Raw genomic sequence first — 20,493 nt, 5'->3', positions numbered from 1 at the left:
AGAGAGAGTGAGATTGTATCTTCAGTATAGCGGTACACTATTAGACACTTGGTATTCACGTCATTCTAATTTGCATGCTTTTATTCATTGCACACTGACAGTTATTCCGTTCACTGAGATGGGCGGTTGAATTGCTTTTACTTTTACTCTTTTCTTTCATCCCTTCACTTAACTTTGGTTCTGAGATTCTGTGTATCAGCTTGTTTTCTAATGATTACATTTTTTTCTCTCAGGCAAGTTGGTCAATGTGTTGGAGCTTTCTTGAAAACTTCAAAAAATGTCTATTGTTTGTCTTGCCCGGATAAAGAGAGGCCGGTAGAACATGAACCAATTTGTTAATTCATTATCTATATGTTTGTTGTAGATTTCCCCTGAAGAATGGTGCATGATACACCCGAAATGCATTGAGCACATTTATGTTTGATTTTTTTTCAACAATGTATCGCAATATGAAGTTCATGATTTTCCATGAATCGTGCTTTTGAATAAAAGAAGCATTGAACAACGGTGGAAGGAATCAACATCTTTTTTAGTCTATACCAGGTAACTATATTTTGTTTATATTGATTACTTGATGGAAATTAGTTTATGAATGTATTTAAATTGCAACATGAATTCATGCACACTCTAGGTGGAGTGTATTCCGGTAGTGCAGATGTTGTCTAGGACAGCTCATCTTAGTATAAAATGTACTTTCAGAAAGTTGAAATTTTTCTGCCTTAACCAAATGTGTCTTTCTTTCAGTGTCCAGGACCAATTAGTAGCCAATGACTCTTTTATGATATTTTGTGTATTACTTCCAGACATGGGGACAAGAGGGCCTTGGGAGTGGGGCTGGGTATAGTCAGCCTCTCCTGTGCTTCAAAGTGTAGCCTTAGGGCTTGCCCATCTCCTTCCTGACTTCTAAGGGCTGCCTTCCCTGCCACTGTCAAATGCAGTTCACACTTAGGCCTGTCTGCCCTTTGTTACCCAAGAAATTTCGGAGCTAAACCCGTTAAAGGGGGAAAGATAGACAAAGGGAGCATTGCCCACCCACGGGCTGGCACATAGAGTTAAAGTGGCACCATCAGAATCTCTAATCAGAACACTCCTGAACTTGTGGAAGATTCTGAAGAAGGACTGCCCTGCTGCCTGAAGAATGAAGGCTGAATATGCCTGCCTTGAACTGAAGCTCCCTGGCAGTTACTCCAAGTGTCAGGGGGCTGCTCTTCTGTTTGAGCTACAGGAACACAACAAGCTCCAAGAGGCCTTCCTGCAACTGCATATCTGACCAACACCAACTGGAACTGTTTGGACCCGACTGAGCCCTGCTTCTGGGCACTGCGGGAGTGAGTGCTGTACCCCAAACGGGCGACCCTGGTCCTGGACCGTTGGCTGGCATTAGAGTTTATGCCTTCTGAACTCAAGGTGAAAATATAGAAGTGTTTGTCTCCTGATGGCCGCAAAACATTCGGTTTGTTTTGAGAAATGACCATCGCTGACAACTGTCAATGCAAAGCTCCACTGAGACCTACACTTAGCGCTGACCAAGGATGACAACTGATGTGAGGTTCTAGCAAGACCAACAATTCATGAAGACAGGAACAGCTGGTGTCAACCGCCAATGCAATGCTCTAGCCGTGACCGGCTCTTCGATCTAAAATAGTGACTGTCCGCAACACCTGACCTGCTCCTCTGAAAATTACCTCCTTGAAGGCACCGCATAGGGCAGCTCCTCATGTGGACTTGAGACGGTAACTCTTCCGTGGAATGAACCTCTTCCCTGTATCTGACCCACGCTCTATTGCGGTGAGCCGGAACTTGTGAATTTACCCCGGACTGGCATGATCAGGCAACCGAGTGGCAATTTGTGCTTTTTGGCTTTTTTTTTACCTAAAATTCTAAAAACTCATATCTCCGGTTCTACTGATTTATTTTTGTCATTTTATTGTCATTTTAGTCATTAAAGTGTATGCTATTTTTCTAAACAGGTTTAGGATTTTTCCTGTGCTGTGTTTTCACTTTATTATTGTTTAAGCCCTTCATAAATACTTCACACATTTCCTCCAAGTTAAACCTGGCTGCCTTTGTGACAAGCTATCACAGTGTTAGGCGGAGATTTATTTAGCAACTTTTGTGGTTCCCCTTGACAGGAACGGTCTTTATTATTTGAGTAGTGTTTCACCTCTTTTAATTAATAACCCATTTTATTACAATGATGGCTTGAAAATTCTGCTACCCAATAGCTTTTTGCTTCAGGAAGCCAGGAAGTTGAGACAGATGAGCATCAGCTGACCTGTGATGCAACTCAGTCCTTGCAGAATGCATGCGTCTATAACCCATGAACAGGAAGGTGTGGGCATGCCATTGCATGACATGTCTTTCCCCAATTTTCCCCCAAAGCCCTGCTGAAACACCAGACACCTCACCTTAGAGTATATCTGACAGTATTTTAAGTTCCACTGAATTTCTTGTTTTAAGTTCACTTCTTTCACAAGCTCAATATTTTCATTTAATTTTTTATGTGGAATGCACACAGATTTGTCGGAAGTGCTACTATATATACATAGTTAAGCGGCGAGGATTCCTATTATGTGCTTTAGGAGGGTTTTCTGTTACTCGTGCTTCCTCTGCTTCAATTTATTTTCTTATTGCAAATCCTCCTCTACTCCTTACCCTGGAGCTAATGTAGATCAATGCTGTACTGTAATCATGCCGGAGATGAAGATGGAAAGTCTGTTGCAAGCAAGTCAATTTTCTCTCTACTCAATCACCAGATACCCATTAATGATATTCAATAAGTGATCAATTGAGAACTAGATACCTCTGCAAGTTTTGAACTGTTCAGGATTGTCTCCAATCAGAGTCAAACCAATCCCTCTAGTAACAGTCATTACCATTTAGCAGATGTGTAGTGCACAATGTGAAATTGTGTTTTTTTAATCAAAGCAAGTGTAATATCTTTGATTCTCACTCCATCTACAAAAAACACCATCACAATGCAGTGCTACTAGAAGTAGACATTGATACTCTAATCTCAGAGGATAATGAAAAATTATTTTGAATCTGAAGATTTCCTTCTCTTATAATAATGCATTTCCAAATAAGGCACATTACCAAAGCAAAGTGAGAATCCACTGACACAAGCTGCTCCTGATCAGGTCCATATCACATATGCATTTAATGCACATGTACTCAAATATAGAAACAGATTTAAATGCCAAAAAGATGCTAAACAAGAATTATGTTACAGTGGAAGCAGTATAAGTGAAATGAAAAAAGGTAATATGATTTTATGCAATTAGTGTTGACGTGTGACTTGGCTGTAAGTGAAACTCGTCCCCTTTTTCTACTGTTGCAGCTAACACATTAATCTAGCTTGTTCGCTAAGGCCTAGGCAAGTCCATTGCATTGCCAAGGTACAGAATCTGTTCCATAACCTGGAGGTCAGCACTAAGCATGCACTCGTCTGTCCACATGGAATTGTTGTCCATATCTTGTACTATTGACATGAAACCGTAGTGACAGCATAAAGATTTGTATGAATTAATAGTCCTGAACAAACCTTTTTCTGCATCAGTGAGGAGCGTGACCAACCAGCCTTACTCATGTAAAGTTCTGTTTCGACATAACACCCAGACCCTTGTGGTTACATTCCAAGTAAATGTTGCATACATGTGTGCGTGATACATGTATGACACACATAAGGTAGCTAGATTACACCTGACATGTTAGAATGACTGCTGAAACCACTGTGGTCCAGTGTACTGTCTGCATTCCTGTGGCTAAAGGGTGAAAACCCAAACACTGAAGTGAGGAGAAAAGATTGTTCTGCACTGACCATGGCAAACTCTCAGTAAATTCTGAATGTAGTCACTGGGAGCATGTGCTCATGTGAGCAAGTGCCCTCTCCCACTGAAAGTGGAATGCTTCATCATACTGGCATACCTAATCTTCAATAGGGGAGTGGAACCTGAGTGTTTATCTAGGTTTCCTCACCCCGATGGATAGTGTGGTAATCCACCTCAAATCAAATTTGTTTGAAAACAATCACAAAATTGCATGTGTGCCTCGTCTTAAAACAGTGACCTACATGAATCAGGAAAAGAAATCACAAATACTATGAGTTAATAACTATTAAAATCACATCACAGTATATTGCAATCAAACATTGACCATTTCTTAATCCACCTACAAACAAACCAGGCGTGGCCAGTGAGAATCAAACTAGAAAAAAAAAGCATGCAGTGTGAAGAACATATGTGGGCATTTAATTAGGTAATTATTCAGAACTGTATAAACATACTAGTTGGTGTGGAAGAGTATACCACCCGTTTCATGGTTTGAGTTTAAAGGACATTGTACTGGACAGACATTCTCCTCTTCCTGCCTTTTATAGATGAGAACGATAGAGACAGGGTTGCCCTTCGAAAATTCTATGAGGAGATGAGCCAGCACATTCAGTTGTAAATGGTGAGGACATTTCTAGCCAAGTCATGAGTATTGTCATTCCTCATTACTAGTTCAGGAAGGCTGATGACTGCTAGGTGCAGAGTCTTCACACAACAGTGTACCCATTTTTTAGATACTCCTGTTTGGAGTCAGCACCATCACTGCCTGCTGTGAGAACTATCACCTTGCACAATGGTTGTGTCTGAACTACAGCCAAAAAATGACATTTAAAGAGAACCACGCGAAAGTGATTTTGGGACCTTGGACACTGGGACAACACCCCATCTAAAAGAATTCAGATTGCTATGATGTTAAAGTACTACAGACAAACCCTGGGCAGGATGATGATTTATTGCTTCTCCTGTGTGCCTGCCTGAGTTGTGGACCTCCTCCCGCCCACACAGACAAATTCCATTACAAACCTTCGACTGCTCACTTCGGTATCCTGAGAGTCATGTGCAAAAAGGGTGTAAATTATCCAGCTTTCTGTGCTGTAGTAGGATGGACCCCCATGACATTAGTTGCAAGCAACCACAGCCCTATAGTTGTGGGCCAGTAGCCCCCGTCTGCCCTGTGTCCATCCCAAACAGGGTCTGACAGTTTTGATTTTACAAGTAATAAAGTTACAAATTAATATCTTTATGAACCACAAAATAGGTGACTGAAATTAAAATGGTACAAAGATGAGATCTTCTGAAGTATAAGGAATCACATGGGTAAATTAATATACAAGCATGATTTTAACATCAAAAAGAAACTAAGTAATCAGCCAATATGTAAAAGATAGCTCTGAAAGAAATTGAATAACTCATAAAACAAGGTGGTAAAATGAGTCACCTTATTAATTTAAAACAGAACAATAGGATATAATTTAGAAACTGATGGGTAAAATTAGAAAATGTCCAGAAATGGACCAGAGTGCACTGAATTGTTGAATCGGTACAAATAAACTTCAAAACAATGTATACAAAAATGAATGTGAAGGGCAAGAAAATTACATGCTCTGATTTATTTTGGAAATATCAAACGGCCACCACTTGTGTAATGAATAATATAGCTTCATCAGGGCCTAATGTATAGATCAAATACGTTACTGCGCGCATATTGCCTAAAAGGTTTCCCTAATATTAGTATGTATGTATGTATGTATTGTGATTTTATATAGCGCAGACACTGTCACCCAAAGGGTATCCTGGCACTTGACCAACAAAACATAACTGGAGCACCCTCGTACCGATCACACACCTCTTGGAAAAAGATGAGTTTTCAATTTTCTCTTAAAGGATGAAAGTTCGTTTTGGCTCCTCAAAGGGAGCGGAAGAGAGTTCCAGAGACTAGCAGCCGCAAAGCTGAAAGAGCGGCCTCCCATTCTTGATCTCTGAAACCTGGGGACCATTACCAGGTATGCAGAGGAAGAACGCAAGGTTCGAGGGGCAGTATACCAGGAGAATCGTTTCTGCAACAAAACGGGTCCCTGTCCATGCAACGCCTTAAAAACCAAACACGACGACTTAAAAAGAATCCGTTGCTGGACAGGCAGCCAGTGGAGATCAAGCAGTGCCAAGGTGAAGTAGCATTAGTATTATATCCAAATGTAATATGCACCTATAAATGCTAAGAAGTAACTGGCATAGTGCTGCCGCTTGATCAGTATATCAGCACCTTCTCGCAGAGCGACACAATAAGGCTCTTTGAAGCAATATTTTCTGAGAAGCACATGTTGGCCGTCTGATATTTGCACAATAGATCCGAAAATTTAATTTATGGCCCTCTGAATTAGTGTTTTTTTCTGTAGAGTTGTTTTCATGCACTTGTGTTAGCAGACAGTGCATCCAGCGGGAGCAGCGTTGGGTCTATAGAGTGTATCTGCCAAACACAAAAACAAGAATGGAAAACAAGATGGAAGCTGTAAATTCACACATGAAAATATCCTACTAAGGGTTCAAAACCTAAAGCTGGAATAATTAATATGATAGATGGAACAAATCCTAGAATTTTTAAGCTTTCTCAGGTAAGTTAGACAGTTGATGGTACAACTGAGCAAAGCTTGTCCAGTGAATCACTAGTGGGAGATGAACAATGAAAAATATTGGATACAGTCATTTACAAAAGAAATGGAAACCAAGAAGAAGTCATCAACTACTGACTAAGCCACCTCGGATCAATATTTGGAATTAGCAGATCCACGTGTAATCAAAATAGCAATCAAAATACCATAAGAACACTGCTACAGGATCAATATCAGTTATTTTCTCAGTGAGAAAGATGCACCAAAGAATCAAGATGCATTCTTCAACAGGGTACCAAATTAACTAAATTGTGATATAACAATAAATTTGATTAAAAAAAAACTAATAAGTCAGGAATTCCTTCAATTCCATTCCAAACAGACATATTTCCTATTTCCAGACAGCGTATGAGAGGAACCAAATTAAACCGATGTAAAAAGTGTTTTTTAGGATAGGCATCACAATCAGCAAGAAATGGAACAGTCTGTGTAAACATATCTGAATCGTGTTCCTACAAGAATTGATTCTAAGTTTCTTGCTATTGTATCAACACAAAGGTGGCACGTAGGAAGAGTGAATGGGTAAGGTATTGCTCATCGCAACCTGCATAAAAATTTTACTTATATGTGGTAGCCGCAAAGTGCCACAAAAAATTAACAAGGTTGATTGAGGCACTATGGAACAGTATTTTACGAGTTGTTAGAAATAATTCAGAGCAACAAAGAACACAATCAAACATGAAGGCAATGAAAAAGACAAAAAGCAATAATTATGAAATGCAGGCTTTAGGTCACCACACAAAAAGTCAATGGTATTACCATATTGGAAAACTTCACAATATGTGTTGAACAGTCTCCTTCCACCAACCATACTCTGCTGGACTCCTACTCACACAGATTCCATGCATGCACAAGAACAGAACTGGAGGTAAAGCCTTCTTTTTCATCACTACTAAAGAATAGAATTGCCTCTCAATTCACATTAGAGCCTCCTCACTTCTTGAACTCTGCAAGAAGCTGGAAAAATAGCTCTTTCACAATGTCCCAAACCTCACAACCCTGTGGCCTGGTCCTACACCTGCTCAGCACTGGAATAGCTTTGCAGGTGGCTGTGTGCTTTACAAACACTCATGACATAACATAACAACATTGCACTGTGAAAAAACAAAAAACAATGCTGTAATGCAAGCACAGAAGTAAATTATCTTTCAAATGTAAGATAGCAATAATATTCCATGCAACACTTGTTCTGGATTATCTAGGGCAGTTTCCTCTCTTCTTGAAGACTAATCATGAGAAGCATACAGAAAGCATTAGGAAAATGTTGCTGTATGCCCTAAAGAAAAGGAGTGAAGATTAAAGGAAAAGGATGTTAATATTTCCTAAGTTAAAAAAGCAAGATACAAAAAATATTTATCAGAGATATGGGGCCTTAAAGCAATTTCAGAACATATCTTTTCACTGAGAAGGCAGTAGTTACTGTAGCGGTTTTGAGCAAGGATGAGGGACTCAAAAGAGAATCTAAAATCTGAAGTGTATGTTAAATAGAAAGATACATGTGGAAAACATAAGATGTCAGCATGTGTGAGCTTTTAGGAAAATGCGCGACTTTAAAATGAATTCTTCTCTCAGTCGGCAACAAGATTCAGCGGCGGCTCCCCCGCTAAGGAAGAGTGCTACCCCACTGCTCTTTGATCAGTGGTAAAAGGAAAAATATAATTATAATAAGATGATGTTATTATCATTTTATTTTCCCATACTGAAGCATGTTTATGGGGTGGGGCAGGGCGGGGCTGTCATCACAGCCAGCAGGGAAGGAGTGGTTGGTCACTTAAGTGAGCATGACCGTTTGGCTGGCTGCCTTGGGCCAGACAAACCTTCATGTGCACTTTGTAGTGGTCAGTCTCACTCGCTGCACATGGTGTGCACTATACGGGGACTAGTCTGACAACATTTGCCAGAGCAGCTTTAGGTTTCCAGTCCAGTCTTGGCAGGAGCAGGGGCCTCAGGCTGCGAGATAAAACCAAACAATGAAAAGTTAGTCGCGAGATACAGCACCAACCTTCCCATTAGGATTTTCCAATTTTTGCAAATATTAATATAAAAATACTAAAATATTTAGTAATTCAAGACTAGTCTTTGATGTGCACACGTGTGTTTTTTTTCTCTTCGAATTACAGTTTTAATGTTTGAGATTTAAATCATACAAATTGCTTGGGGGTCCCCAGATTCCAGTAGTGACTCAGTGGGGGTCCTCAGGAGTGAAAAGATTGGGAACCACTGATGTAGCCTATTACTTTGCACAGTGCCCCTGAAACAGTGAAGGACCTCAGTCATCAGTGACACAATACTTAGGGCCTGGAGAAGGTGAACCATAGCTTTACTTCACCAGTCGCTATTCTATGATGACAATATTAAAATAATCTGAGTTCAAACGTTGTCATACAGAACAGTCAGCTATCAAAAAATGGAGTACAGTATGATACACTAGACCAGGGAGTCTGACATGACCATACATTATGACTCCCAGACCTATGTATGTGAAGCTCTGAGACCTTACCCAGTGTGATATTAGAAATAACCATGTTCCTCAGGGATATACTCTGGTGTTTTGACTAATAGTACATTTTCAATGAAATAACAAGACAAGTCAATACACAGTTTGGTGGTGGGGATAGCTAGGCTACCAGGTACTGCACCATTATTGACTCCATGAGATACTCTGAAAATGGCATTACCTTCATCACATAGAAAGTCACTGTTTTGCCTGTTCACCCCATTTATTTTTGAACTGACTGTCACTGGTGGTAGCTGCCTCAGACTGTGCCCTGGGCTCTGCTCGTGAGGCCCAGTGACTCTGCTATATTAAACACAAACACATGCATTGAAGTACACTTATAATTGGCATGATCTACCCTATATGCCCCTAGTAGATATTAGCGCAAGGGGATAGACACTACCTCATTTTGGGTACCCCCGAGGTCTCTCTGTGGTGTTTCAGGGCTGAGGGATCATGTAACTAAGTAGAGTCTGTGTAAAAGGTGGTTTAAAAACCCTGGTGAGTGAAAGTAGCCCCTTTTGTTTTTCCCCAGCGTAGGAAATTCACTACAAAGTCGACTTTGGTGGTGTGGGCACTGTGAAGTATTTACCTACATCAGCTTTACATATTTTGCACTCCCCATGTCTCCCCTAGGTGTCCCAGGGGTGTGGGGTTTGGGGTCCTGTATTTATGAGCAGGGTCTTTAAAAAAGAGGTTTTATAAACCCTGGTAAGGAAGAAATTACACGTTTCATTTTCCCCATTCTAGATAATGAGCCTCATAGGCTAACATACCAATACAATATGGACACATAACTATTGCTAGGAAAGTATGAAAAACATCATTCAAGAACTGAACAGAATGGTATTGATAAATCAAGCTATTTGCCATTGCCAAATTTATCATAACTTGTACAGAAAAGACGTTATAAGACTTTCTTTGCTGCAAACCTAAATCCAGCCTCTAACCCTCTTCCTTGATTGGTCAGCCTGAGTAGATTAGCCAAGCTGCCTGATTAGGTGATAAGTGGCCTGGCCAGGCAGAGGCTATCTGATGGAGAGAGCTCTCTGAAGCACAGGAATGCCAGAGCAGGAGGATGGGTCTTAAAGCATGAGCTTCAAAGGAGAGCAGGGCAGGTAAGGTAGGACTATTCCAGCTTCCGGGCAAACTTTGATAACACCGCCGAGACATGGGGTCTCCTCTTCATTTCGCACTTTGACCATATTCCGGTATCTTGAAGGTCACATGACCATTTCTCTTTAATACGATCATCACCTTAAAGGACTTATCCGTCCCCTTTGACCCCATATCGGCAAGTATTTACTCTTCCTCAGCTCTCGATTAAGTGAAGTACTTTCCACATTGGAATTTTTTATTGATCGGATACACTCATCCTATAGTCCTTTGTAACTCAGATTAAGCCTATATCAATATTTGTATCAGTGAAGAAACATGAAAATGAACTTGTATATGGTCCGTTTCCTGTTATCCCAGACCTTGACCGGGTTGGAATTATCACCGGCAAATGGATTACTGATTCCGTCTATTACGACGCGGCCCTGAAGAGTCAAAGTTGAGTGTGCTTTGATGAAACACGTGTCGGCTGGCTCGTATTTATGCAAATAAGAATTAAATGAAACAAGAATAACTTGTGGCGAACTTCTTTTGTCCAATTGTATTGAATATGTACAGACACTGTTTTTAATTTATGTGTGCACAGGTCTTTGGCTTTACAGGTAAGCCTGTCAGCCAGGCCCACCCCTCTTCCTGCTAGATGGGGAGGCTTAAGGAAGTAATTTGCAGATGTCAGGGGGAGGATAGCTATGGAAATGAGCCACACTGGGAGTTGGTTTAGTTAGCTCTTGCTTCTCTGCTGAAGTTTCAGCCATCATTGATTTTGGAAGAATAGTGCTTTCTGGGGCAGGACAATGCCACACTTTGGAGGGAGTTGTCATTCTTTAGGGTGTTGCCCTGCACCTCATTGGACATGGGTGCTCCCCCGCTTGTCACCACAGACCACTGAATAAATATGTGAGAGCAGTATAGCATCCCTGTTCTACTGCCTGAAACTACAAGAAGAAGGAGGATTGTCCTGCTGGAATCCTGATCTGCAACCAAGGGCTTGCCTGGTGAAGACTATGCCTGCTGCACTATCTAGGACTACAACTCTTAGGATTTTGCCTTGCTTTAAGCAGGAGTAAGGAGTGGACTCACTGCAGCTACAGGTTAACAGAGCTTAACTGATCCTTATCCAGCCAGAGGGCCCCTCCTGGAGTGTGTCCAGCGGAGGTTTAAGGGTTTGACCAAGTGCATTGTGGTAAGTGAAGTCCAGGCTTACCAAGGACCATCTAGGAGATTCCAGACCCTTGGAGTTGTGTTTTGGATACTTGGAACCCACCAGGAGGCCTTCTGGAAGGTTGGTAAAGTTTAGGAAAGTTTTGGGAAAAAGCTCTATAAGGTGACCTACTCAACAGCAAGAGCCAAGCCGGCCACCTTCAACCACAACCCAGACCGGATTTCAGGTTCATCTAGCTGAAGAGGTCTGGAGGTCCGACTACCAGAGATTGACCCGGAGCTCCCGGAGAGTCAAGTCGGTGACTCCTCACCGAATTTGGAATGGTGGAGAGAAGCAAGGGCCCTTTGCTTAAAAAGCTTGAGAAAAGTTTCCAAGTGCAAAGGTAAAATTTTGACTGAGGTCATCTGCTTGGGGCATCCAAGCAGGGTTTCATCGTGGTCAGCCTCAAACTTTGCCTTTGTCTCGTTCGCGCATGACCAGATGTCCAGGAGTGGTGTTATTAGTTTCCAAGCACTAGGAAGTGTTTCTTCTTTTATAATTCCTATCTCCAGTTCCCTACATTGGATTTTGGTTGTTTTCATGCCATTTTAAAGATAACAATATGTCCTATATCTATAAATTGATGTGGCATTTCTATTGTGTGTTGTGTCTATTTATTTACTGTTCTGTTTTTAAATGCTTTTCATGCATGCCTCCTAAGAAGCCTTATTGCTTGGTGTCAGCTACCAAGGTTTGAGCAAGGGGCTAATTTACAGAGACCCTTTTTAGGCCTCACTACCATGTCAGTTGAATTATTGCCAGTATAAGGTGCATACTTATCCCCACTAATAAATTACTTTCCAATAAAAAGGGTTGTTTTGCCATTTGTCGAGTTACTTTGCCACGTTGCTTTTGTGAATCCCATGCATGTAAAGCTTCACACTATTTCAATTCATAAGATTGTAAGCTTGTTTTAAGCATAGAAGAAACTGCAGGCCAGATACACAAAGGCCTCCACACTTGTGGCGGAGGCCCCGCACTTGTGGCAGGAACTCCTTTCTGCAGTTACCCTTTGCGGAGGTCCTGCCATGAGTGCAGAGCTCCCACCACAAGTGTGTGCCCTCCCCCACGACCGTGGGGCCTCTGCCATGAGTGAGGGCGCCCTTTTGGATCTACCCCTTTGTAATTTGTGCTCCAATTCTCCATAACCCATGATTTACTGGGTACGCTGCTAACAAGAAAAGGGGTCTCTTTCCAGTCACAGCATGCGGTCCACCAGCCTATTGATGACAATAGCCCATTCCCACCAGTTCACATCAAATTGTTCTTAATTAATTTACTTGCCATATACTTATTCGTTTTAAGATGTTGGTGGATGATCACTTACAGGATGTCTTGCACTTTAAGAGATATAGTAAAGATGAACTATAAATTTCTGCTACACGCGCAAATCTTTACAACACACTTTTCACAAACATTCACTGAAAGGATGTACACCGTAGATTGAGGAAGACCATGCATTCTCCCTCATACCTTATCTTGGTGGATTAGTTTAACTAGTGATTCATTTTCAGGTAATGATATTTCAGCACAAAGAAGTCTGCTCATAGGACTGTTGCTTCACTACTCCTCATACTGGACTAAATAAAAACAAAACAAGTCTGAAAGCAGATATAGTCAAACGTATTTATAGCACAAATTATTTACTGGTAGTCATCCTCATTTTTGTCACAGTCCTTAATTTGAGCTGGTGGTTTCCGGTGCTCAGCACCAGCACTTAATTGTCAGCACTGGGTCTATTGAGAGTCCACCACATGGTGGCGCTCTGTGTCCATTGTTGAGATGAGCATGACAACAGTGATTAATGAGTCAAGGAAAGCTTTATTCGACTGCATTTTTTAACTATCATAAAAGCTCAAAAAATTCATAAAATGTAAAACAGTTCATAAAATAACACACAATCAAGATAGCAAAAATGTTAAATACATCTAAAATTCATGCGTTGAAGATAAAACCATCGAAAAAGCGGCAAATACCCACACAATTATGATTCATCATTTATAATAGTTTCTTTTGATGGAGTACTTTCTTCACGAACATTGCTAAAACTAAACACCAAGCTACATGTTCATTCTCCAAAAACTGAAGTTTAATCAGTGCCAGACGGCATTGCCTCAACCATTGATGTCTTAAAAGAGGAAGAATACATGCTTTCCTAAACACTGTATAAAATGTACAAGATAAAACTAAATGAATGGTGGACTGGTCAGAATGATTATCGCACGGGTATAGTTGCAGTTTCCGTGACCAGTCATTCATTTTTGGGAGCGTCACATGTCTGTGGACAGTACCCAGCCTAAATCTGGTTAATAGCAGCCCACCAAACCACCAGGTACAAATGTTAAGTATAGTTTCATATCAAAAGTTGTTAAAAGTAGCTGGTGTTGTTTGACGCTAGGCTTTAAAATCTATTCCGACATTCTTATTGTGACCAGTAGCTGAAGTCCAACCTTCTTTAGATCCTTTCTAGTAATTGCATGCATAGATCTTGGGTCAGAAAAATATTCTGCGTTCCCCTATGTCCTTCATGAAGTCACGCACATACCGAACCCACTGAATCTTTAAAACCCCCTCCAATTTAAGACAATCCAGTTAAGATCTCTCTGTTTAACTTGGTTTGCTCTTTTAACCATATCCTGTGCCACAGGAGAATGGGTTCCAGTTTTATAAGGTGTGAAATGAAGGGAAGGCCCAACTCATCGTGGAAGGCATGGGAAGAGGTACTGGCTGGGACAGATAAAATATATTATAAAAACGAGTTTTCTACGACTTGGATTGAGTGGTTGTTAACAAAACCCCAGACCCCGCCCCGTACATTGCAGTTGTAGCGCATTTGGCTTTATAAATTTGGATGAGCTCACCTGGCGGTTTCCTGCCTAGTTTCCTAGAGAAAGAAGCCTCCCTGTTGTCTTAGTACACGCCAGTCTTTTCGCAAATATAGCTTGAGCCCATGAATCGCCTTGCTTAAATAAGATGCTGAGGTATGAAAAATTCTTTGTCTGTGCTATCTTCTGCCCATCCACAAACATACTTCTTGGCAGTTGACTTCTATGTCCACAACTCATTGTAAAAGTATTCTAATTGGAAAGGGAGCTGTACGTTCACTACCCAGTCCATAACGCACACTCGCTGTTGCGCCACTGTACAGACGCCGTAGAAAAAGAATAATAAGTCAAGATTCAATAATAAAACTAATAATTCCTGCTACTCATGCCATTATTATAGCCTTGGATGGCTTTGGACAGTCTGAATTGTCACAAGTGAAGAATTGTGATGAGAGTTAGTTGTGTTTGTGCGGTCATTGGCAGTGCTGGCAAGGGCAATTGGTGGGGCGCGCTGCAATTACCTCCTGACGAGGGCCCTGGCACTTTTTTTTTACAAATTAAGGACTGTTTTTTCACCTCTGGATCAAATGTGTTGGAAAGCCTCCAAATTCAGAAATCAGTTTTTTACTACAAAAAGAATGTTTCTTAATACAAATGCTCACCTATTATGCAAAGCAATTGTCAAATGAAATTACAGCTGTTTCAAAGAAAACTTTCTCTGCAATGGAAGAAACTTTCTCTGCATTATTCAAAACACTGAATTCCATTTCACTACCCAGGCCCAAGATAATATGACAAGTTTGCTATTTCTGTTTCTAAATGCCTGGGATGTGACACAATGCACAATTATCTCTTGTCAGAATGGTATCCCCCCCACCAGTATCTTATTTGCTGCCGAGTGGCTGTGGAGTTAAAGAGCTCTAAAGAATTGGAAACGAAAGAAAGTAAACAGTAAACAAATAGCCCTCTTCATTTTTGTTCCTGCCTCCGCCTTCATGCCCCCATCACCACATAGCAGGATTAACGATGAACAATGACAGTCCAGATACTTAGAAGAGCCATTAGACAAGTGGCATTTTCAAACTCTGCCAGAATTAGATGGGCTGCACTGTTTGTTTAGTCCCTAGGGCAGAACATTTCAGAGGCAGGCAGGCAACGCTGTGAGATAAATTCCATCCTCACACAAAATTAAGGCATTACCGAAAGTGGTTGCACTTCTTAATATAATATATTTACAGACTAATCGGACCTCTGCCTACATCATGAGACATTGTAAAAAACAATATGTGCTTTTCACGATTTTTTTCCCATATTTTTTTATTTTTTACTGATTACTGTTCCTGGTAATTTCTCCATTTCTTTTAAGTTTTTTGTCGTGCAGCTACTTTAAAAAAAGATTGTTTTGCTTCGGAATATTATAAAACCCTAGACAGGTTTTCTTTTTTTCAATTATAAGAAATCAGTTCATAATAGCTAAGGATTAGCAGACTAAAGAATAGTTGATCATACAAGTGCAAATAGACAAACGCGTATGCTCTGTCTATCAGCAAACGAAGAGACCACCATTTTCTTATAGGAGAGTAAAAGATATATACATTAGTTAGCTTAGATTCATAGATATGGAGCACAGACATTCTGCCTGGTCTTCTGACTCATTTGCATCAAGTAGTACAAGAAGTCACGTGGGGCTCAGTTAAATCAAGAAACCTCCTACAAGAATTTGATGATTCTGTAATCGATATAATTATATTTGATTTTTAACTTAATTACCGACAGTGCTGAGCATGAACTGTTGGAAGAACAATCATAATCACTCATAAATTAATACATAAATAGAGTGCTGGACCGGAGAAGCTTCTGTTATACATGTATTGATTACAGAATCTGCTAATTCTTGTAGGTTTATTTAGTTACATGTGTCCCACGTGACTTCTTGTAGTACATGATGCATATGCCTACCCATGTCCGGTGGGCGTATTGCGTTGTCCTTGTGATTGTTATAAAAATGGTCTTCTGACTCTGAACCAAACTCAGAGTCAGGTGTTTGGGGAAGGTTTTCCCCATTTTTGCCTATGCAAGTAATCTCCATCGTTTTTTCTATGAATTAAGTGGAAACTAGTTCTGAAATTATGTCAGTCATTGTCATGTTGTATGCAGTAGTGGCTGCTGCTATAGTAAGTGGTAGGGTGAGAGGAAGAGGGGCTTGGGGTTGGGTTTTTAAAAATCAAATCAATTAAAAAGACTTACCTGCTGCTCCGAACCCGCTGCTAGCCGCTTCGTTGCTCATGTCATCCCGGTGGATGTGGATGGGCTTCACTGCACAGGCTCCCCACCCAATCCAGATGCTGCTATCATGCTATACCTTGCATGAGAGCAGTTCATGGATTATCCTGAGTGGGCTGGTTTAACGCTCGCTCAGGCACAGGGAACCTGCAGATTTTCTCCAACCCAGCTGAGCAGCACAGCTGGGTTGGAGAAACCTAAGTGCACATGTCTGTCTGGCCGATCTAAGACATCCGGCCAAACTGACATGTGCACTTACAAGTGCCTACCACTCTTCCCTACTGCTGACATGACGCTTGTCAATATGGCCCCACCCTAACCTTAACTTGGCTGGCAATAAGGTATGAAAAATACAATTATAATAAAATGTTTTATTATCATTTTATTTTTCAGTGGGATGATGCTCCTCCACCATAGTGGAGGAACCACCCCTGGTTTCATGCAAAGGACATACATTTTGTTTGCCCATACAGTGCCTCTACACTGAACTAGCCTCTAAACTGAAATCATAGACAAGTGGTACTTCCCACCATTTGGACACTCTGAGGGACTTGGGAACTATGTCTGGAGTGAAGACATCTCTGTGGAAGGAGGGGACAGGCCATCATCATCATCATCTCTTATGGGCAATTGTTCAGTCTCCTGCTGGTATGTCCAATGTGCAAGACAAGCAGACTAGGCTAGGGACAGCCATATAATGCAGAAGGTACATGGTCAGTGAGACGACTCCCATAGTATCTCACACTTTTGACATGTTATGTTATTTTAATTTACAGAGTGTAACATTTGCAGTGGAGGTATCTTGCCCCTAACATGCAAGCTTAAGTGCAAAAATAAAACTTTCTATGGGTACCATGTTATTAAAGTATATCTGAACCTAAGACGTTCATTCTCACCATCACTCTCAACCTGTCTTGAGTGAGTATCAAAGTTTTGCATCCAAGTGGGTAAAAGGCGAATCCCCTTGATTAAGCTGAATGCTGTATTGTGCCACAAAAAGAAACTGAAAAAAGACGTCTCACTTGATAAGGTCTGAATTTTTAAGACAAAAAGGCTCTCTCCATGAGTCGGTCACTGGGATGTCAGGTCTGAGTATCAGTAAGTGACCCACTACTTGCTCTCAATCCCCCCCTCAGTCTAAAGGACAAAATAACAGTTTAGAGGTGGTCAAAATAAGAGTTTGTTGACAGCTACAGGGTGCAAGTTTATAATGTCATCAAGCAAAATTTTCAGGGTGGAGTAACACGCACAACTGATGCAATGCATCGGCTTCAGGATTTTGATTTCTTGTGTGGACAATACACTGCCTTGTTTGATATGCCTGCCGTGCTTATTTGTTAAGTTGCACAGCATGGAGCTTTTAATATTAACATATCTGAACAGTGCAGTAAAGTCAAAGATTACTCCTGTGGCAATATTAGCCTTAAATACACCTGCTTTTGGATCCGACAAATTATCAACAGCAGGTCTGGCGTACAAAAAAAAATAAAAGAAGGAGGCCAACGTTATTTATGAGTTCGCTACTTGTGTTTTCAAATGCTGGGGATGCCAAATATTGGTCCTGCTAGTTTTGATTTCAACTCTTGCCTCTTTCTTCCACCACCCCACACTTTCTGTCTCTTTAAATCACTCTTGCTAATTCTTTTTCATCCATGCTTTGTCTCTTTGTCACTGGTGTCCTACATTTCTCCTACTCCTTTCAATCTTATTCTGGGTCAAAATCTGAATGTGAAGCATAAGTCCTGGGTCCCAAATGTAAGTGTTGTTGCCCACCCACCTGGATCCACGGTACAATTAAACACGATCAATGCCCCCACACTCATCCTTGTTGCTCCAAGTGACACAACGAATCACTGTGAGAAGGACATCAGATACTTAGAATACATTTAAAATCATTGTAGACTGTTCGACCTAGAGTTAACATGTCCTCCTGATTTAACATCATAACAAAACTCTTCACGTGAGGTTTTAAAATACTCGTTCAATGGTGTACTTTTTGGGTTATATAAAAACAGACTATTTGACATTGTATACGTACAGACTTAGAACGGATGAGCTGTAAATACTGGATTTTTATAATACATGATATTGTTCTGCTCATAAATTGAGAAGCAGACGTGCATCTCAGGCTGTAGATGTTACACTGACTAAACATTGCCCGGCCAGTCACAGATTGCACGCACATCACAGCTGTCTGAAGCCTCTTAGGGTCTGAGATCCCAAGGAAGCTTTCTATAAAATTACATGTAATAGCCACAGTGATGCTAGCAGGGAGGCAGAGCTGATTAGGACCACGACTCGCATAGTAATTACATGAACAACCCATATTCACAGGGCTACATGTTTTTTACCATGCTTTACATTTACTTAGCAAAACATATTTCCCTTCAAAGTTGCCTTTTCAAAGAAAAGGGCAAAAATAGCAGCAAAAAACACCCATCGGTGCAACATGAGTGGAACTCCAGATAACTCCAGCAAGGGCGGCACATCAAGTCCTGCAGTGATATTACCTCCATATACCTTATTTTTTTCCCCCTGGCGTTGTGAATTTGCATACGTTGTCTTTTCACAGCAACTATATATCTGACAGAATTAAAAAAAAAACAGATGTGCCAAGGCTATTTCTCCCTTGCAACATGCAAAGCATTCCTTTTTAACATGTTTGGATCCATATGAATAGCAAGTCGAAAACAGGAGATAAATATATAACATAAACATTTAAGACACTTTCTGATTGCTCGCAGCACTCCGCCTCACTCCCTCCACCGTGATCGGCATTTCCTATCTCATCAGGATTAAAGTACATTAACTGAAAATACCCATCACAGCTCAGAAATGGATTTTCCTTTTTCCGATGCTGCCCGCTGCATATCCGTCTCACCAGCAGAAAAAAACACCGTCACTAGCAGTTTTTACGGCACGCACCATACTTCATCAAACCGGTGCCAGAAAAAGAAAACCTCATCTGCTGGGAGGAAAAATCCGAAGCAGGTGCTTGGAATGTCAGAACGTATGTAACACGGGCTTGCACATGAACGCCGCGCTATCAGTAACACGCCAAACGCTGCTAATCATAGGGTTTGTACCTGCAGGAGATTTCATGCATTCATGAAGCAGTATTAATTATGCCTGCTAATTGTTATTTTGCAAATTGCCAAATTATAACGACGCGAATATGCAGTTCGGCGCTAAACTGGAAAGAGCCCTCGCTGCTTAATCTTGCTGAGCATTCAGCCTCGCAAGTGTTCTTTGCAGACCACGTCCGCCGCGCTGCACATCTCATGCATGGATTGTCTGCTCATACATACGTCATACATACTATCAAGTAAAATGCACAACCACCGTTACCTTCACGGGATATATCTGTGCGCGAGGATCCTCAGTTTATTCCGGTCATAGTCGCTGCTGTGCTGCTGTTGTAATGGAGGACGCTTGTAAGTGGGTGAGCCCCTGTGGATGACGGGTATCTGCGGTTGCTGCTGCTCGCCCGTGCGACTGTTGCTGCTCCTTTCTGGCTCGGGCTCCTCTAACGCTCGGCTCTGCAGTCGGACGTTCAGCCGCCCTCTCTCCTTTGCTTCCCTGTCTTTGTCTCTGTTCCTCCCACTCTAGGCTCTCGCTCTCCCCTTCTCTCTCTCTCTCTCTCGCTCTCTCTTTCTTCCTCTCTCTCCTCGGTGTCAGGGCCCTGCTTTCTGTTTCTACTTTCCCAGCCTACCTCTTATCACCCGTCCAGATTCGCTCTGAGTGCCGAGGGATGAACTGGCTCCAGACTCCCCTTGCTGCTGCTGCGGCTGCATAAATGGCGACTGAAAATTCATCTAAGCCTTGAAGTGCCACCTACTGAAAATTTCTGGAATATTTTTCCTTTCCGAAAGACTGGGAATTTTGGATTTTCGGTGCAGACAGACTTTCTCTGCATTATTTTATTCTGAAAGCCTGTTATCATATCGTCCACTCAGGGATAGCGTGTTTTTGTCAATACAGCTTTAACAATTCACTGAAATATGCGAGGCGGGTGGAGGAGGTGGAGTAATGGGCTCGTATTTTGACCTTAAAAGGGTCATTCCATGTTAAC

At 41.3% G+C, this 20,493-nt stretch overlaps 1 protein-coding gene across 1 annotated transcript in view; it reads right to left on the bottom strand.

Moving 5' to 3' along the window:
• Positions 1 to 20,134, bottom strand: part of DIRAS2 (DIRAS family GTPase 2) — a 73,854-nt gene extending 53,720 nt beyond the window's left edge. The window contains exon 1 of the mRNA XM_078675630.1: positions 19,770 to 20,134. The gene's annotated coding sequence lies outside the window, so the exon portion shown is untranslated. The remainder of the gene's footprint in view (positions 1 to 19,769) is intronic.
• Positions 20,135 to 20,493: the final 359 nt, after the last annotated feature.

The sequence above is a fragment of the Lissotriton helveticus genome, chromosome 2_1, assembly GCF_964261635.1.
Source record: "Lissotriton helveticus chromosome 2_1, aLisHel1.1, whole genome shotgun sequence".
NCBI classification, from domain to species: Eukaryota; Metazoa; Chordata; class Amphibia; order Caudata; family Salamandridae; genus Lissotriton; species Lissotriton helveticus.
The sequence above is the reverse complement of the archived record's forward strand: the minus strand, read 5'-3'. Positions and strand labels throughout refer to the sequence as shown.